At 42.1% G+C, this 21,100-nt stretch overlaps 1 long non-coding RNA gene across 1 annotated transcript; it reads right to left on the bottom strand.

Annotated features, from left to right (window-relative positions):
• Positions 1-19,972: 19,972 nt before the first annotated feature.
• On the bottom strand, positions 19,973-20,896 carry LOC132540239 (uncharacterized). The gene is made up of 3 exons (XR_009551447.1): positions 20,810-20,896; positions 20,602-20,666; positions 19,973-20,055 (listed from the first exon to the last, which is right to left on the bottom strand). It is a non-coding gene; the product is annotated as an uncharacterized LOC132540239 (long non-coding RNA).
• Positions 20,897-21,100: the final 204 nt, after the last annotated feature.

Raw genomic sequence — 21,100 nt, 5'->3', positions numbered from 1 at the left:
ACCATCCGGAGGTGGCTTCCCGTGCAGCTCCACTTCTAGGAATTGCAGGTAGTGATCTCTGCACAAATCTCTGCGTACTCCAGCTTGTCTGCCTTCAGACCGGACCGGCGGCTGGAGATCTCGTGTGCCCAGTTTTGGCAGGGAGCCCGGGGTTCCGGGAGGCCCGGGATGGTTCCAGAATTCATAGAAAGAGGGCAGGCAGGCCAGCTTTGCAGAAGGCGTGGGCCTAGGTTCCCAGGGGTGGCGGCCATGATAGACCGCCGCGGCCCTGCCCCATGGCCCTGCCATGTCTGCTGCCCTGTTCGCAGTGGCCGAGCAGCGTGAAGGGATCACGCGTCCAGTGCCCTGCGCCACGCGGTGGAGAGCCGGCTCCTGTGGGCTGGCCTGCGTGCTGGCATCGGGCTCCTGCGTGGTGGCATTGGGCTCCTGTGTGTTGGCATCGGGCTCCAGCGTGTTGGCATCGGGCTCCTGCGTGGTGGCGTCGGGCTCCTGTGTGGTGGCATTGGGCTCCTGTGTGGTGGCATTGGGCTCCTGCGTGCTGGCGTCAGCCTCCTGCAGGCTGCGGGGCTGCGGGCGCGGTGCGCGGGGTTGTCTGGGCGCAGCCGGCTGGCTGGCTGTTTAACCAGGTGGAAACGGCAGCTCCGCGCCTCGCCTCCCGTCCGCTGGCTCTTCCCGCTGGCTGTTCTGAGTTCGCCCGAGCGAGTGGAAACCACAGAGTGGTCCAGAGATAAATGTTCCAGAAACAGCAAAACAGTCTCGTGAAGAAAGAGCAGAGGCCTTTGGAGATCTCTTCACAAGCAGAAGAGAAGGCTATAGTGCATAGGTAGCCAAATTGTCTTTACTTATCTGAGAGATGCGCAGGTCCACGTGGGCGCCATTTGTTGCTAATATTTCGGCGGGCTCTGGCTGGGTTGGCTTCACGGTGGTGAACAGAGACGCGGAGACAACGGCTGGGCAGGGAAGCTGTATTTCTTTATTCAGGAACAACGATTCACAAACTAAGACAAACTAATCACCAAACAGAACTCTGCTGTCTCTTTGCGGCGGCACAAACACCCTCTCTTACTCTCGAACTCTCGAACTCAGAAACTCTTCAACTCTGGCACTCTGGAACTCTCGTACTTGAGAGCCCTCTGAAACTCTGGCACACTGGAACTCTCTCTTACTCTGTAACCCTGAAACTCTCGAACTCAGGAATTCAGGAACTCTCGTACTGGGGAACCCTCTGAAAACTCTTCCACTGTGGAACTCTCTCTTACTCTCGAACTCTCCAACTCTTCAACTCTGGAACTCAGGAACTCTCGAACTCAGGAACCCTCTCTCCGGGTTTCTTGGGGCGGGGCCAAGCAGGCCCGTGAAATTAACAGGACTAATCCAATTCTCTTGGCGGGGGGAGGGCTAGAGCAAACCAATGTAAAGCATACGACATTGTCCTATCAGTTCAATTATTAGTCAAGTGAAGAAAATATTCAGTGAAAGACCACATCAGAAACCAGGATCTCTATATAAGTCCACTGCGGACCATCTTCTCTTCTCCAGAGTTGAAGCAGATGACAGTTTCTTCAGTTGCATACTAGCTGGTAGTGTTGTCTTGGGTCAAGGGATCATGGTGTCTGCAAATTTTTATCTTATTTTTTTAAAGAAAATTTGTCTCTTTTCTTTTTAATATTTTTATTCACTTACTACTTGTTAGATGGAGACAGTGAAATTGAAAGAGGAAGGGAAGTTAGAGGGAGAGAGACAGAGAGACACCAGCAGACCTGTTTCACCGCTCATGAAGCTTTCCCCCTGCAGGTGGGGACCAGGAGCTTGAACCTGGGTCCTTGTGCACTGTAATGTGTGTGCTTACCCAGGTGCAGCACTGCCTGGCCCTTTGCCTGCAACTCTTTTTTTATATATATATATATTTTTATATTTATTTATTTCCTTTTGTTGCCCTTGTTGTTTTATTGTTGTAGTTATTGTTGTTGTTATTGATGTCATTGTTGTTGTCGTCGTTGCATAGGACAGAGAGAAATGGAGAGAGGAAGGGTAAGACAGAGAGGGGGAGAGAAAGACACCTGCAGACCTGCTTCACCGCCTGTGAAGCGACTCCCCTGCAGGTGGGGAGCCAGGGGCTCAAACCGGGCTCCTTACGCCGGTCCTTGTGCTTTGCGCCACGTGCGCTTAGCTTGCTGCGCTACGACTCCCTGCCTGCAACTCTTAACAAGAGTCCTATTCGGAAAGGCAAACTGCTTACTCTTGAGAAGCACATAGACACAGGCACCATCCTAAGCAATGCAAGATTCTCCTTTCCCATTCTCTGTAAGGTGCTGTTGCCCAATTTAGGAAACAGAAATGGAGGCTGTTCTGTCATATTTGAATTTCAGATCAATGAGTTTATTTGTTTGTTTTGCACTGCCCTAAGGCTTGTGAACCTTTTCCCTGCAGGTGGGGACCAGGGGCTTGAAACGCAGGTCCTCCTTCATGGTGGCATGGTTACATGTGCAATGTGCACTTTACCTGGTGCACCGCTAGACCCCCAATCAATGGATTTAGGGTGGGGTATATTAATTCTAAAATAACTTTATTTTTTAAAAAATATTTATTTATTCCCTTTTGTTGCCCTTGTTGGTTTATTGTTGTAGCTGTTGTTGTTGTTGTTATTGATGTCGTCACTGTTGGATAGGACAGAGAGAAATGGAGAGAGGAGGGGAAGACGGGGGAGAGAAAGACAGACACCTGCAGACCTGCTTCATCACCTGTGAAGTGACTCCCCTGCAGGTGGGGAGCCGGGGGCTCGAACCAGGATCCTTATGCCAGTCCTTGCGCTTTGTGCCACCTGCGCTTAACCCGCTGCGCTACCGCTCGACTCCCATAACTTAATTTTTTTATATAATAATTTTAAAAATATTTATTCCCTTTTGTTGCCTTATTGTTGTAGTTATTATTGTTGCTACTGATGTTGTTATTGTTGTATAGGACAGAGAGAAATGGAGAGAGGAGGGGAAGACAGGGGGAGAGAAAGAGAGACATCGTAGACCTGCTTCACCGCCTGTGAAGCGACTCCCCTGCAGGTGGGGAGCTGGGGGTGGGGCTCAAACCCGGATCCTTACGCCAGTCCTTGTGCTTTGTGCCACCTGCCCTTTACCCCCTGCGCTACCGCCTGGCTCCCCTAAAATAACTTTCATATCTGCACTTCAGATTTAACTGGGAATCCTGTAATTTATCTGGTACTTCTATTCTGGGACACACCTTTTGAGCTGAACATGAGAAATGGTCTGACTTACAACTGTGATCTTTGGATGGGTCTGGGTGGTGGTGCACCCAGTTGAGTTCACACATCACCATGCACAAGAATCCAGGTGTAAGCTCCTGGTCCCCCACTACAGGAAAGAAACTTCACAAGTGGTGAAGCAGTACTGCAGGTGTCTATCTGTCTGTCTGTCTGTCTGTCTGTCTGTCTATCTATCTATCTATCTATCTATCTATCTCTTTTGCCCTCTCAATTTCTCTCTGTCCTAACAGATTAAATTAATAAAATATTTTATTGTTAAAATTTTTTTTTGCTTCCAGGGTTATTGCTGGAGCTGGGTGCCTACACTACGAATCCACTACTCCTGGCAGCCATTTTTCCTTTTGTTGTTGTTGTTATTGTTGTCGTTGGATAGAACAGAGAGAAACTGAGAGAGGAGGGGAAGACGGGGTGGGGGCGTGGGGAGGGAGAAAGACAGATACCTGCAGACCTGCTTGTGAATTGACACCCCCTCAGGTGGTGAGCCGGGCTGGGACAGGGATCCTTGAGCTTCACGCCGTGTGTGTTTAATCCAGTATGCCACCACCCGACCCATAAAGTATTTTTTAATTCTGGGCACACAGGTGGAGGTGGGTAGGAGGAGTAGCAGGAGTCTAGCTGGTAACTAGTAGAGAATACAAATGAACACTTTAGCATGAGAAAATATCTATTCAAATGACCTCAAAACTTTAGTTACGGACTTTAGTACAGAATTTTTTTTTTTTCATTTGTATGTATTATTTTTTAAATTGAATTATACTACTAATAGGTGCCCAGAGGCAGAGCCAATGTCACCTGGAGGACAAAATCTCCCCAGTTAAGAACATCCAGGGATGGCGTATTACACCAAAGTTAAAGACTCTGGGGAAGTGGGGAGGGTTCAGGTCCTGGAACATGATGACAGAGGAGGACCTAGTGGGGGTTGTATTATTATGTAGAAATGTTATGCATGTACAAACTATTGTATTTCACTGTCGACTGTAAACTACTAATCCCCCAACAAAGAAATTAAAATAAATAAAGTTCCATAAAAGTTATCCCTAATGCAGGGGCAATAGCATATTGGGTTCTGCAAAAGACTTTCAGGCCTGAGGCTTTAAGGTCCCAGGTTCAATCCCGAGTGCTACCATAAGCCACAACTGAGCAGTGCTCTCGTGAAAAAAGAAAAGGAAAAAAAGGAACTACCAGGGGATAAATGCCACCCACTAAGAATAACAGCTCTAGTCCAAGAGACAGCTTGCCTTCTATGAGCACATCTTCACCACCCCACCGCCACCACGTACCTTTTTCTTTTGGCATAAATCCCTCCCCCTGTTCATTGACAAACTTCTACTTACTCTTCAAGACCTAAACCCACTGCTATCTATCCATATAGTTTTCGTTTTAATCTCTGACAATTTAATTTCAATCCCCTCCTCTAGCTGTCACAGACACTCTCGACCTGCGCCGACAGCATTTACCGTATAATGTTGCAATGACTGCATTCTCCCAAGAAACAATAATCAGGGTAAGATCTCTGTATCCATTCTACTCATGGATACATGTGTGCGGAATGGTGTGTAACCTAACAAATGTGCACATAATATTCAGATGTTTTTGTTGTAGTCTTAAGCTGAAGTCTTAAATCATACCATATGTGAAATATTTTCTAAAGTGATGCCTGGATTTTCATATCCATCAAGCAGATTAAAATAGAATAGATCCCTCTGGATTTCCATGTTCTCAAAAATCTGGATTACTCACCATTTGTTGTTGTTGTGTTGTTTTGCTTAATACATGGTAGTTTCCTATTTCTATGCTATTGTTGAAATTGTTTTCCTCATTTGGAAAACTCTACTTTTTTTTTATTGTTTCTTCCTGTCAAAACCTTCTGCAAATACTGCATTTTATGCCCCTAAATACATATACACACACTTCTTCTTGTCATTGCTTTTCTTTTTTTCTCATCCCCTATCTTACTTCCAAGGTCTTTCTCCTAAATTTTAGATACTGATGTCTTCCTGCAGCTCCTCAGAGAGTACTCTGCAGACAGTAGGCACTCAGCACAGATCTGTGAACTTTAATAGGAAAGCCAGAGGTTACTTTAACTAAACTCAGTTACGATCCAGTGACAAATGTGAGAAAACTTAGAGTGAACATTTAGAAAAATCAATTCAGGGAGTCGGGCTATAGCGCAGCGGGTTAAGCGCAGGTGGCGCAAAGCACAAGGACCGGCATAAGGATCCCAGTTCGAACCCCAGCTCCCCACCTGCAGGGGAGTCGCTTCACAGGCGGTGAAGCAGGTCTGCAGGTGTCTATCTTTCTCTCCTCCTCTCTGTCTTCCCCTCCTCTCTCCATTTCTCTCTGTCCTATCCAACAACGGCAACAATAATAACTACAACAATAAAACAACAAGGGCAACAAAAGGGAATAAATAAATATAAATAAATAAATAAATAAAAGAAAAATCAATTCATTTGAGTTGGAAAAGAATGGAAATGTGATAGCCAGCAGCCATGACAGTGCAAGGGTAGGAGAAATTTATCCCTGTGAATGCCACAGAGATGGCAGCATCCATTTCAAAATGACATGGGCAGTCAGAACTTAGCTAGCAGAGTCACACCTTATCAAGTATGAAGCCCTGGATTCACGCCCACGCCAACCCCCAGAATACATGAGAGTACCCTGGAAGGCACCAACAGAGGTCTAAGGTGGCTGATCAGTGCTGTTGTGTCTTTTCTCTCTGTCTCTCTCTCTCTCTGTCTCTCTCTGTCTCCATATATATATATATATATATCCCTCTCTCCCAAATAATGAAAAAGTTGTCTGGGGAGACTGCTCAGTATATTATTGCATATGTGTTAAGCCTGTGTTTATTCCCTGGAGCTACATTTTAAAAATTACATGGATGGGAGTAGTCCTGGAGGTGGCACAGAGACTAGAGTTGTTCCATTTTAAGAGCAAGAGGTCCTGAATTTGATCCCTGGCATTACATGTGCCATAGTGATGCTCTGATTCTCTCTCCCTATCTCTTTCATGTTAATAAATAAAATAAATCTAAAAATTGTCATGGTACTGGATTTGGTATCTAACTAGAAATGGAGCCAGTTAAGAGAGAAAGAAATAGGAAGAAATCATACTCAGATCCTGAACCTGGGTTCTGGAATGATGACTGTCACCAAAATATCAAGGTTTGGTGTAGTATTTGGAGTGTCAGTGAACCACCCTAACAAAAATATCACAGAGTTGAAAAGGAGTGAATCTGACTTCAGAGAGCCAGAGAATGTTGAGGACTCACTATGCAGCTGACACGAAGAGATAATGTGGAATGGCCAAACAGTGGGATCAATGACAAGAGAAGAAAGCAGAGCAGAAAAGACAGACTGATGGGGAGGCCTGGTAAGAAGTATAGTGCTGTGGAAGGCAGGAAGGAATGACATCTAAGGGCTTAAATGATACAGATTCATTGATCTGGAGGTCTGTAAACTTTTGAGAAATGAAAGGCAATGTGAGTGAGGAGATTTTGAAGCTAAAAGAGAAAACTTGATAGCCGTTAAGTCTTCAGTGTGTGGAAGGAGATTGAATTTCCTCAGAAAGGGGTGGTCTTAGAAAGAGAATGAATCTCTTTCTCTGAAAGGGAAAAGGAAGGAAAGAAAAGTGAAGAATCACATAAAAATGAAGAGGAAAGTGGAAGCATCTCATTTTCTAGGCATTTTTCATCTCTAGAGCAAGAAGACAATTAGTCTGAAACTCATGTAGCTGGAGTTACATGAGCAGACTCTGAGGCAACTGTTTTAGAAGGGTAATAACAAATTATTGAAATATCACAAAGGAACTGTTAGGTGCCAGAATTCCTTTCAGATACATAAGTCTTTCCTGGGAAAATTTCTATATGTTATTTAAGACTCAGCTCAGTGGCCTGAGAATTGACTTCAGAATCTCAGGTCCTGGGTTAACTCTCTGGCATTGCATGTACTAGAATGATGCCTTGTTATTTTCTCTCTCCTCCTCTCTCTCTCTCTCTCTTGTCAATGGATAAACGTATTTTTAAGGGGGGGTAGATAACTTAATGGTTATACAAAGAGACTCTCTTGTGCCTGAGGCTCCAAAGTTCCAGGTTCAGGTTCAGTAACCCACATCACCAGAGCTGTACAGTGCTCTGGTAAGAAAAGAAAAAAGAAAGAAAAAAAGAAAGAAAGAAAGAAAGAAAAGACTCAGTCCAGCTATCCTCTTCTCTGACTCACTGAGATAGAAACTGAAGTCATTCATTCTTCCTTACAATCTACAAGTCTTTATAACAGTGTTTATCTTGTTTCAATTTTAGTGTCTTCACTTGTGTTTCTTATTCATCATTGAGTACTTCCAAGGCCCTAATTGATTCCTGTCTTCCCAATATCTCATGTCATTGCAACACATGTGAAGTGCTGAAAAAAATGATAAGTGAATGGGTGAAGAAATGAACTTATGAATGAATGTTGTTCCCTTTCCTGATGGAGGATGACTTTTACTTACTGTGTACTAACTAAAGCAGGGAGACCCAAGAAGGCACTGGTAATCTTCTCTAGCTACACAAGGTCAAAGGGATTTGCACGTGTGGATACATGTGAGGCAAAAGCAAATGAAAACAGTAATAGCCATGAACTAAATACAAATTTCAAATACTTTTCTCCATGCCCATACACAGCCCTGGATAGCAAGAGAAAGAGTGGGAGTAAAAAGAACTAGGTGAAAAAAAAAAATGCAACAGGCCTAAGAGATAATTTATAGTTGGGAACAGAATGAGTTCCTAAATCGTAGAGTGTGTGGTCCAGAAAGCAGAGGCCCAGATGCAGTTATAGAAAAAAAAAAAAAAAAAAACATGATTTTTTTTTTTGGCAAGAATAAAGTATGTTTTGAAAACAACCATCTCTATAGCAGCACAGAATTTTGCCTTAAAAAGCAACAACTCTTGCTTCACAAGGTCTGCAGGTGTCTTTCTCTCCCCCTCTGTTATCCCCTCCTCTCTCCATTTCTCTCTGTCCTATCTAACATAGACAACATCAACAACAATAATAACTACAACAATAGAAAGAAAAACCAGGGCAACAAAAGGGAAAATAAATAAAAACTTTAAAAAAGACAAAAAAGCAACAACTCTGAGAGACACTCTTTCCGACAGAACTCAGCTTAATAGGACTCTGAGGCAACTTACAATCAGGTACTGCTTTCACTGAACTTCTGCTTGTCTATTTTTATTCTTGTGAGAGAAGGTGTGGTTTAACTTTTCCACACAAGGAACCTGAGGCAGGGAGCAGTTAGGTGAGTGACCCAAAGTCACACACTGGTACAGAGGGCTAAGATGAAAGATGGAGTCTAACTGCTAAGTGAGAGAAAACTTAATAGTCAAAGTCTTCAGGGGATAGAAGGAGACTGGATTTCCTGAATATATATATAAAACAGATTATGTCATATTCTCCTCCCTTCATTAAGCAAACATTCCATCCCATGTAATCAGTAGAGGTAGCAATGGAGACAGCCACTGAATCAAGGCCAACTTCATGCTAGCCTATCTGGTAAGGTGCCCAGAAGACTACTCTGCCAGGGGACCCATGTTTACCTGAATGCTCTGCTTCTCCTCTCTTGGAATTACTAATAGCTTATTACTGAGGGACTCTGCATCGCCATTTTACACTAGGCCCATCAGTTAATTGTACAGCCAGTCCTGCATAGACTAGTAGACTGATCCTTTGGAAAGGATTTACAAAGTCATCAGTTCCAGGCCCACTAACTTAGAGATGAGGAGAGTGAGGCACAGAGAGGTGAACTGGCCTACTTTGTTCGCACAGCTAATTAGTGGTGGAGCAGCAGCAGAAACCAGGTCTCAGGCCTTCTTCCTCTCTTACCACACTGCCCCACCCTTGAGAGCCTTTAAACTTACATAAGGGAAGCTTATTCCCTCCATTTAGGAGCTTATCTCTAGCCAAAATGTCATTTGTGGCTGAGCTGGGTCAACTCATTTCACTGCTGGGCAAATGGCCTTGGTTTTTCATAAAACCAAGTGCACATAAACTGGAATATGATTTTTAACAAAACCACAATGTCTACACTGTGGTAAAAAAAAAAAAATACACCTTAGCTGTATACACACTCTCTCTCTGTAATACACACTCTCTCCCCTGCTCCAGCCTCCTCAGCATGTGTTTCTTATACATGTTGTGGCTCAACCAGAATCAAGCTAGGGTCATGGTTTGGGAAGCATGGCTTCCCAAACTAGGCTCAAGGCTAAGGCTAGGGCTCTTATCAAAGCTGACCCAGAGAAGAGGGAGCATTTAGGGACAGTCAGCCTCCCTCTGGGGCCCAAGATGTAGATATTTTATGTCTTCTAAATTGATAGCATACAAAGTCCCATGTGTGGGGTCTACCAGAACCATGTCAAGTCATAAGATGCAAGTAACAGGGGTTTTGTTAGCATCTGTGCTCACCTTTTTCCATGTGCACTATTTCGAAGTTACAATGATGAGAGGGTAGCACTTTGCCTTCCAGCCCAGAAAATGTCTGTTTGCCTCTGACACTAAGCAAAGCATGTGGCTTTGTTCACGGAGAGCTGGTACTGAGAAGTATTTGATTGTTTTGCAGGCCACACGCAGCTATCCCAGCCCAGAGGAAAGGTATGGCTCATGCAGATCACTAAGGAAGCCATTAAAGAACCTCTCTGGGTTTCCTGGTTTTGTGGCAAGGTTTCGCTTGTAGGCGCAGTATAAATAGTTGGCGAGGGCCAGGCGGTAGCACAGTGGGTTACGCGCACATAGTGCAAAGCACAAGGACAGGGTAAGGATCCTGGTTGGAACCACCGGCTCTACCTGTAGGGGAGTCGCTTCACAAGCCATGAAGCAGGTCTGCAGGTGGCTTTCTCTCCCCCGTCTTCCCCTTCTCTCTCAATTTCTCTCTGTCCTATCCAACAACAACCACAGCAGTAAAAACAATAATAACAACCATGACAATCAACAAAGGCAACAAAAGGGAAAATGGCCTCCAGGAGCAGTGGATTCATAGTGCAGTCACCGAGCCCCAGTGATAACCCTGGAGGCAAAAAAAAAAAAAAAAAAAAAGCTGACGACTTTAGAATGAACATAGTATGTCAAAACAGTATTTAATGAGATGTCATTAACTGATAACCACTGGGCTCCTGCCACAAATGACATGTAAATCATCATCTAGAGTACAAGCACCATGAGGGCAGGGGAGCTTACTTCTTTTGTTCACTGATTTGTCCAAGTACCTACATAGGACTTGGCACATAGTGGGTGTTCATCAAGTACTTGCTTTGGGAATGGATGCTGCTTGTGGCTTTGGTCTGAATGAATGACTAGTGTAGAGTCATGACTTTTTAATCCGAAAATGACAACCAGAGTGGGGTGTCTCAGTTGCTCTGAAGAGGTACAATAGGTCCTCGGTACCACATGCATTTGACACCAATAAAAAGGCAGAGAAAATATTAAGTGTAGGAATAATACCTCATATTACTCCTTTGTGACTCTATGTATGAGATTAGTATTAGTATCTCTAGCAGAAGGTAGTGGGAGCAAGGTGTGGCAACTTTTACAGTCATTCTTTTGGAGAGATTATAATTGCTGGGGCTATCCGTTAGGACAGTTTTCCTGCAGGCAGAGGCTAGGCCTCTGATTTAAGAATAGCCAGTTATAGGTCTAGGAAGATAGCTCAGCAGTAGGGCACAGGACATGTATGCCTGAAATCTCAGGTTCAGTCCCCCCCACCACATAATATGGAGCTCAGCAGTGCTCTGGTTTCTTTCTTACTCTCATGAAAATAAAAATTAAGTAGTTTTTTTAAAAAAAAGAACAGCTAATCGTAGTCCTTTCCCAGGTCTTTCCATCCTAGAGGTAGGACTAAAGTTAAAAAATTAAAAGCAATTGAAATACCCTCATTCTAGCAACAATGTGGTTCCTGCTACCTGGATGTTCTGAGTTTTCTGGACTCATATCCTGTCTCTGAGCCAATTTCTGTGACCTCTTGTTCCTTCTGTGAACTCTCTGGTGTACTACCACTATGCCCTTTGTATCACTACTATATCCTAGTTGTTATTAAATTAACTAGCACTGGCTAACTTCCATAGCTTGGAGCAGCAGACTCCCTCCCAACTTATACATCTCACATAGTAACTTGCCTCTAGTTGGCATCAAAAGCTTCATGAATAAGTAGCCCTAAAATACTTGGCTATCCCCTGCCTGGACTGGATGTCTAGATTGAGAGCCCCAGCAATGCAATTAGGGTGCCTTTCTACCTCCACCCCTGCTTCTTAGTCCAGGTGAATCAAATGCCACACGTGATTAATTTTAGGGGAGCAGAGGCATATCAGTTGAGACCCTCAGTGCCCCAAGCTTCTAATCTGCCTCTACTTTGCCTCCCACTCTAGAGGAATGACTATATCTGAAAGTATCTGAAGATTTCTGACTCAATGGGCTTAGTTAGCTCTGTGGGCCTGGGTCTTGGAGGCAGTGCTTACATTTTGTTGTTGTTATTGTTTGCCTCCAGGGTTATCACTGGGGCTTAGTGCCTGCACTACAAATCCACTGTTCCTATGGCCATTTTATCACATTTTATCAAATTTTTTTTTTATAGGACAGAGAGAAATTGAGAAAGGAGGAGAAGATAGGAGAGAGAAAGACAGCTACAGACTTGCTTCACCCCTTGTGAAGCGACCCCCCCCCCCGCAAGTGGGGAGCCTGGGGACTCAATCCAGGATCCTTTTGTGGGTCCTTGTGCTTAGCACTATGTGCACCACCACCCAGCCTCCCAATGCATAAGTTTTATATCACCATGTTTTCTGCTTGGCCCTAAGTGGACATGTAGTGATAGTGATCTGCCTGAGAACTATGCAAATGATTGATTAAAATGTGTCTCTCAACCCTGGCCACTTTTTCAAACCATCCTGGAAATTTAGAAAATATAGATACCTGGATTAAAAATCCACTGCTGAGGTTATAGAGTGGGACTCGGGAGTTTTTCTTCTTCTTTTTTAAAATATTTAATTTTTTTTATCCATGAGAGGGATAGGAATAAAGTGAGAGAGAGAGAGAGAGAGAGAGAGAGAGAGAGAAAGAAAGAACCAGACATCACTCTGGTACATGTGCTGCTGGGGATTGAACTCAGGACCTCATACTTGAGAATCCTATGCTTTATCCACTGCGCCACCTCCTGGACCACAAGTTTTTCTTTTTTAAAACAATTTTATTGTATGTATTATTTATTGAATAGAGACAGAGAGAAATTAAGAGGGATGGAGGAAACAGATAAACAGAGTTGGGCCTATAGCTCTGCTTTTCCCTTAAAGGTAGAAATAGAAATAGTGATTTGAACCCATATTCTTGCACATTGGACATGTGTGCTTAACAGGATGTGCCTTTGCATGACCTAGGTTGTTCTTTAAATTTTTTTTAACATTTATTTCTTTAGTTAGTTATTTTAATGAAAGAGTGATACAGAGATAGAGAACAGAGCACTGCTAAGCTCTGGCTTATGGTGGTTCTGGGAATTGAACCTGGGACCTCAGAGTCTCAGGCATGAAAGTCTTTTGCATAAACACTATGCAATCTCCCCAGCCCTCAAATTTTTCTAATTTTTTATTTTTCGAATAGTTTTAAGTCAACAGAAGAGCATTTTCTCTAGTACAGATTATCCATTTCTTTTATAGCTAAAGAAATGGAGTGTGGTCTGGGAGGAAAAAGCATTGGACTCTCAAGCATGAGGTCCTGAGTTCGGTCCCAAGCAGCACATGTACCAGAGTAATGTCTTGTTCTTTCTCTCTTTCCTCCTGTCTTTCTCAGAGAGAGAGAAAGAGGGCAAATAAAGACACGTGCGTGCACACACACACACACACACACACACACACACACGCACACACTCTCAGATTTATAAAGTATATTTATAAGTATTTTATGGAGAAATATATACTTCTAATTTGCATATATATGACCTTGTGTGTATTTGTATACATGAACAAATACATACATCTATAGGTAGTGTATTATATATGTGCATAATATATGTGTGTGTATATATACATATATACATACACGTATATATGTATGGAGAGAGAGTTTTTTTTTTCGTGACCCATGTCTCCTAAATATCCAGTTGTCTACTTCCATAAATAAGACACTCTTCAATGGTGTTGTCTTATGACCTTACCAGTTAAAAATCAACATGAACATAACATTGGTTTCCGATCTGCAGGTCACATTCAAATTCTTCTTTTTTTTTTTTTCTTCTTTTATTATTTTTTATTTAAGAAAGGATTAATTAACAAAACCATAGGGTAGGAGGGGTACAACTCCACACAATTCCCACCACCCAATCTTCATATCCCACCCCCTCCCCCGATAGCTTTCCCATTCTCTATCCCTCTGGGAGCATGGACCCAGGGTCATTGTGGGTTGCAGAAGGTAGAAGGTCTGGCTTCTGTAATTGCTTCCCTGCTGAACATGGGCGTTGACTGGTCGGTCCATACTCCCAGTCTGCCTCTCTCTTTCCCTAGTAGGGTGGGTCTCTGGGGAAGCTGAGCTCCAAGACACATTGGTGGGGTCTTCAATCCAGGGAAGTCTGGCCGGCATCCTGATGACACCTGGAACCTGGTGACTGAAAAGAGAGTTAACATACAAAGCCAAACAAATTGTTGAGCAATCATGGACCCAAAGCTTGGAAAAGTGGAGAGGAAGTATTAGGGAGGTACTCACTGCAAACTCTAGTGTACTTCTGCTTTCTTACTTTGGTGCCATATTCCAAACTCAGTCAATTTCTGCTTTGCGTTTCTACTTCTTTTTTTTTTTTTACATGCATAACATTCCCCAGATTCCCATTTAACAATACAACCCCCACTATTTCATTCATCATTTTTCATGGACCTGTATTCTCCCCACCCACCCACCCACCCACCCCATAGTCTTTTACTTTGGTGTAGTACTCCAATTCCATTTCAGGTTCGACTTGTGTTTTCTTTTCTAATCTTGTTTTTCAACTTCGACCTAAGAGTGAGATCATCCCGTATTCATCCTTCTGTTTCTGACTTATTTCACTTAACATGATTTTTTCAAGGTCCATCCAAGATCGGCTGAAAACGGTGAAGTCACCATTTTTTACAGCTGAGTAGTATTCCATTGTGTATATATACCACAACTTGCTCAGCCACTCATCTGTTGTTGGACACCTGGGTTGCTTCCAGGTTTTGGCTATTACAAATTGTGCTGCCAAGAACATATGTGTACACAGATCTTTTTGGATGGATGTGTTGGGTTCCTTAGGATATATCCCCAGGAGGGGAATTGCAGGGTCATAGGGTAGGTCCATTTCTAGCCTTCTGAGAGTTCTCCAGACTGTTCTCCACAGAGGTTGGACCAATTGACATTCCCACCAGCAGTGTAGGAGGGTTCCTTTGACCCCACACCCTCTCCAGCATTTGCTGCTGTTACCTTTTCTGATGTGTGACATTCTCACAGGAGTGAAGTAATATCTCATTGTTGTCTTGATTTGCATTTCTCTGACAATCAGAGACTTGGAGCATTTTTTCATGTGTTTCTCGGCCTTTTGGATCTCTTCTGTGGTGAATATTCTGTCCAAGTCCTCCCCCCATTTTTGGATGGGGTTATTTGTTGTCTTGTTGTTGAGTCTGGCAAGCTCTTTATATATGTTGGTTATTAAACTCTTATCTGATGTATGGCATGTAAAGATCTTCTCCCATTCTGTGAGGGGTCTCTTGATTTGGATAGTGGTTTCTTTTGCGGTGAAGAAGCTTTTTAATTTGATGTAGTCCCATAGGTTTATACTTGCCTTAGTCTTCCTTGTAATTGGATTCGTTTCATTGAAAATGTCTTTAAAATTTATGCGGAAAAAAGTTCTGCCAATATTTTCCTCTAAGTGTCTGATAGTTTCTGGTCTAACATCCAAGTCCTTGATCCACTTGAAATTTACTTTTGTATTTGGTGAAATACAATGATTCAGTTTCATTCTTCTGCATGTTTCAACCCATTGTTTCCAACACCATTTGTTGAAGAGACTCTGCTTCCCCCATATAATAGTCTGGGCCCCTTTGTCAAAGATTAGATGTCCATACGTGTGGGGCCTCATTTCTGGGCTCTCAATTCTATTCCACTGGTCAGTGTGTCTGTTCATGTTCCAGTACCAAGCAGTTTTGATGACAATGGCCCTATAATACAGTTTGAGATCTGGCAGTGTGATGCCTCCGGTTCTGTTCTTTTTTCTCAAGATTGTTTTGGCAATTCTAGGTCTTTTCTGGTTCCAGATAAACATTTGTAGCATTTTTTCTATTCTCCTAAAAAATGTGCTTGGGATCTTGATAGGGATAGCATTAAATTTGTAGATGGCTCTGGGTAATATATTCATTTTGATGATGTTAATTCTTCCAACCCATGAACATGGAATATCTTTCCACTTCTTTGTATCTTTTTCAATTTCTTTGAGTAGTGACTCATAATTTTCAGTATACAAGTCTTTCACTTCTTTGGTTAGGTTTATTCCTAGATATTTTATTGTTTTTGTTGCTATAGAAAAAGGAACTGATTTCTGGATTTCAATTTCTTGTAACTTAGTGTTTCCATAGAGGAATGCCACTGACTTTTGAATGTTAATTTTATAGCCTGACACCTTACTGTATTGCCTGATGATTTCCAAAAGCTTCTTGCTGGATTCCTTAGGTTTTTCCATGTATACTATCATGTCATCTGCAAATAAGGAGAGTTTGACTTCTTCTCTTCCAATCTGTATGCCTTTAATTCCTTGCTCCTGCCTGATTGCTATGGCAAGAACTTCCAACACTATGTTGAATAGTAATGGTGATAGTGGGCAGCCCTGTCTAGTACCTGATCTGAGGGGAAATGCTTCCAGTTTTTCACCATTGAGTATGATGTTGGCTGTAGGTTTGCTATATATAGACTCCACTATCTTCAGGAATTTTCCATCTATTCCTATTTTTTGTAGTGTTTTGATCATAAAGGGATGTTGTATTTTGTCAAAGGCTTTCTCTGCATCTATTGATATGACCATGTGGTTTTTGGTCTTGCTTTTGTTGATGTGGTGGATCACATTGATTGATTTACGTATATTAAACCAACCTTGCATGCCTGGGATAAACCCCACTTGGTCATGATGAACAATTTTTTTGATATACTGCTGTATCCGGTTGGCTAGAATTTTGTTCAATATTTTTGCATCTATGTTCATCAGAGATATTGGTCTGTAGTTTTCTTTTTTGGTTGTGTCCCTGTCTGCTTTTGGTATCAGGGTGATGTTTGGCTTCATAGAAGCTGGCAGGGAGTATTCCAGTGTCTTCAATCTTTTGGAAGGCTTTTAAAAGTAGAGGTATTAGTTCTTCTTTGAAAGTTTGTAGAATTCATTTGTAAAACCATCTGGTCCAGGACTTTTATTTTTGGGAAGATTTTTGATAACTGTTTCAATTTCATTAGCTGTGATGGGCCTGTTCATGTTATCCACTTCCTCTTGACTTAGTTTTGGAAGTTGGTAGGTATCTAGGAAATCATTCATTTCTTCCAGGTTCTCTAGCTTGGTGGCATATAGTTGTTCATAGAAGCCTCGCATGATATGTTGAATTTCTGCAGTGTCTGTTGTGATTTCTCCTCTTTCATTTACTATCTGATTTATTTGGGTCTTCTCCCTTTTTTGTTTTGTGAGTCTGGCTAAAGGTTTGTCGATTTTGTTTACTCTTTCGAAGAACCAACATTTACTTTCATTGATCTTTTGTATGGTTTTCCTATTCTCAATGTTATTTATTTCTGCCCTAACTTTAGTAATTTCTGTCCTTCTGGTTGCTTTAGGATTCCTTTGTTGTTCTTCTTCTAGGTCTTTAAGATGTGCAATCAGGCTGTTTATTTGTGCCTTTTCTTGTTTCCTAATGTGTGCTTGTATAGCTATGAACTTCCCTCTTAGGACTGCTTTAGCTGTGTCCCAAATATTTTGATAGCTTGTGTCTTCATTTTCATTGAACTCTCGAAACATTTTGATTTCTTCCTTGATTTCCTCTTTGACCCAGAAGTTGTTAAGAAGTGTACTGTTGAGCTTCCACATTTTGGCACTGTTACTAATCTTTTGTTGATTGTTAAGTGTTAGTTTCATTCCACTGTGGTCTGAGAAGATGCTTGGGATGATTTCAGTGCTCTTGACTAGGCTGATGCTGTCTTTGTGGCCTAACATATGGTCTATCCTTGAGAATGATCCATGTGGATTTGAGTAAAATGTGTATTCCAGTTTCTTGGGATGAATGACTCTGAAAATGTCCAGTAGTTCTAGTTTATCTATCTCTTCATTTAGCTCCCTTATGTCTTTACTGATTTTCTTCCTGGATGATCTGTCAAGTTGAGATAGTGGGGTGTTGAAGTCCCCTACTATGATTGTGTTGCTGTTAATATATTGCTGTAGCTCTTTCAGTAGAAGTTTGATGTATTTAGATGGCTTCTCATTGGGTGCATAGAGGTTAATAATTGTTAAGTCCTCTTGATTGACTGATCCTCTGAGCATTAAGTAGTGTCCATTCCTATCTTTTTTAATCTTATCTATTTTAAAGTCTATCATGTCAGATATGAAAATAGCTGTTCCTGCCCTTTTTTGTGGGCCATTGGCTTGAATGATAGTTTTCCATCCTTTCACTTTAAGTCTGTGTTTGTCTTGTTGCGTTAGGTGAGTTTCCTGTAAACAACATATTGTTGGGTTGTGTTTTCTGATCCATCTTCCTACTCTGTGTCTTTTAATAGGTGAATTCAGGCCATTGACATTTATTGATATCAAAGATTGAAGATATTTTAACGCCATTCTTGTAGAGTTTTAGAGTGTTTTGATATATGTCCTATTTGTGGTGGTCTGGTTGTTTATAGGAGACCTTTCAGAACTTCTTTCAGGGCAGGTTTGGTGATGGTTGCTTCCTTCAACTGTTGCTTGTCTGAGAAGGTTTTGATGCTTCCATCTAGTCTGAATGACAATCTAGCAGGATATAGTATTCTTGGCTGAAAGCCTTTCTCATTGAGCACTCGATAGATATCTTGCCATTCTCTTCTGGCCTGTAGTGTTTGTATGGAGAAGTCTGCTGCTAATCTTATGGGTTTTCCTTTGTAGGTGACTCTTTGTTTTTCTCTTGCAGCCTTGAGGATCCTTTCTTTATCCTTATTCCTTTCCAATCTAAGTATGACATGTCTTGGTGTCTTTAGGTCTGGGTTAATTCTGTTTGGGACCCTCTGGGCTTCTTGAATCTTTATGTCTTTGTTGTTGTCTAGACTAGAGAAATTTTCAGTTATTATGGCCTGGAGAACGCTTTCTTCCTCCCCTTCTCTTTCTTCCTCTGGTAAGCCAATAATGCTTATATTGTTTCTTTTGAAGTCATCCCATAGGACTCTGTTGTTGTTTTCAGCATCTCTTAATCTCTTTTTGAGATCTCTTACTTCTTTTTTAGTTGTCTCTAATTCATCCTCAATCTTGCTAATTCTGTCTTCAGCCTCATTGATTCTATTCTCTCTGCCTTCTACTGCTTTCTGGAGTTCATCTATTTTGTTGCCCTGCTCTGATACTGTTTTAGCTTGTTCAGCTAGTTGCCTTCTTAGCTCAGCGATTTCAGCTTTCAGCTCTCTAATAACCATGAGATAATTAGAATTTTCTTTCATATTCTCATTTGTTGTTCCTGCATTTCTGATTACAATTTTTTCAAATTCTTTACTCACTCCTGTTATTATTATTTCCTTAGCTAATGTTTGGATGTTGAACTCGTTGTTTTGTGCTTCACCTTCTGGAGGACTTTTAGCTGAACTCTTGTCCTGGTTCTAGTCTCCAATATTTTTTCTTGTTGCTTTAACCATTTTATATAAGTTAACAGTTTTTTCAATCCCTGAGTTGGAGTTCAGTGGTGTAAAAGCCTTTTTTTTTCCCCCTGTAGGCTATGGGAGCCTGAGGGCTTTTAAACTATCAATAGGCTTCTTAGCTTAATCACTGACTCCTGACCAAGAGATAAAGCAGGGTGTGGCAGAGATAATCCAGTGGTTATGCAAAGAGACTTTCACAGCCCCTCAGCTATGCCACCCAGGTATAGGTCTTCTGAGTTCCCAGTTAGATCTCTGTACCCTGGTGTCCCTCCCTGTTGGTGCTCCAGATTCTGAGGGTAGTAGCAATGGAGACTCAGAGTTGCACTTGGTGAGTCTCTGGGGAGTCCTTTCCTCCCTTCAGCTGTCCCCTTGTTGGTGGAGCAGACTGGAGGTGGTGTCTCCACTGACAAACTGTCGAACTGTTAGCAGTCACTTAATCTCTCCTTAGGCCCCTCTCTCCTCTCTGTCACCAGCCACGCGTGTTTGTACTCACGGGTGATTTACTGGGTTTCTGTGGTCATTCTAGTGCTGTCTTGTTTCGGTCCGGGTGGTCTCCTTTGGTATTCCTAGTTGATCCGGGAGAGGCGAGGAGAGGAGAGAAAGTGATCTCTCAAATTCTTCTAATTGTACTGTCTTTTATTTTTTCCTTTGTTTCCGTTCAGAAACATGCATTATCTCATTGTGTTCCTTCAGCAGAAACAGTTGCCCCTCCTCTCCCTAGCTCTCTATCTTTAGTAGTCTTAAATAGATGCTAAGATAACTCTCAACTTTTATTTTAGCATTGGGCAGGGAAGGGGAGGAGGGAAGAACTGGGCCTTGTGAAGTTTTGTCACTCAGTGCCACTTTTTCATTCATTAAGATGCAGAGACAGTGTGCAGGAGAGACACCATAGTGTCCCAAACTTCCTCCATGTTTCCAAATTAAAGGCCTCTAGAAAGAGTGAGAAGTTAGAATACCTAAGAGATAAAAACAAGTTGGTAGATTAGCGATTTCAGGGGTAAATATTAAGTGCAATCACACACTGAAGCTTCACAGTGGCCCTGACTGTGCTACTCTTAAGATTATGCCAGTCCCCCCCTTTGGAATGTGCATATGCATCACTTCTCCCTAATCTAATTTGCAATCAACCTCCCAATTTTTTGACTCCTGAAGTCTGTGGGGAAAAAAAAAAAACTTTTTAATTTGTGAAAGGCTTCATTTTAGTGCTTAAGGTCTTGTGTTTTTCCACTATGGTAAATGGATTGCACTCCCGGCAATGAGTGTAGTCAGAGAGTGCACAGTTTTGTCTGAAGCTCATCTATGCCAGCTCAGCCTTCACCTATGCTATCTCAGCTTTTGACTGTCCTTGCCTCAGATCCGCTCAGCAGCCTCATTCCCTTCTCCAATGAGTATTTTCCATTTAGCTTGGCACGAATCATAAACACATCACTAAACTCCACAGCCCCAGACTGCCAGGGTAGAATAGTTTTAACTTACCTGAGCCAAAATCACTGCACTTTCTCCAGTTCCTCACTAGTGAAGAAAGTTGTCAAATGTTTATTCTGGAAGAGAAATTAAAATCAAGTTAATAAGAAAGGAGGGTGAAGGATTAAATTCTGTTATTGCCTTCCTTGGCTTCCTACGTTATTGGAGAAAGATTTAAAACTGTATTTGTACTGTTCATTTTTCATATTTTCATGCTTACATTATGGCTGAAAGAAAAGTCAAGCCTGGCTTCAGATGAAACATCTCTGCCTAGAAAAGGAACACTTTGTCCCGTAGCCACAACTGGCACAGTCCTGCAAAGCAAGCTTGCACAACAAAGTTAAGGCAAAAGTTAAACAAGACAAGAACTAAAAGGAAGAGTTCAACAGATGGCCATTATTTAATTTATCAAAGTTTTGTGTAGTCAGTATGCGATTTGCTAGCAATAGTTAATCTCTAAAACTCTTTCTTCAACCAAAGATTACTATGGTTAGCATTTTGAGAAGAAATC

The sequence above is a fragment of the Erinaceus europaeus genome, chromosome 9, assembly GCF_950295315.1.
Source record: "Erinaceus europaeus chromosome 9, mEriEur2.1, whole genome shotgun sequence".
Lineage (NCBI taxonomy): Eukaryota > Metazoa > Chordata > Mammalia > Eulipotyphla > Erinaceidae > Erinaceus > Erinaceus europaeus.
Note: the sequence above shows the minus strand (reverse complement) of the source record. Positions and strands in the feature narration are given on the sequence as shown.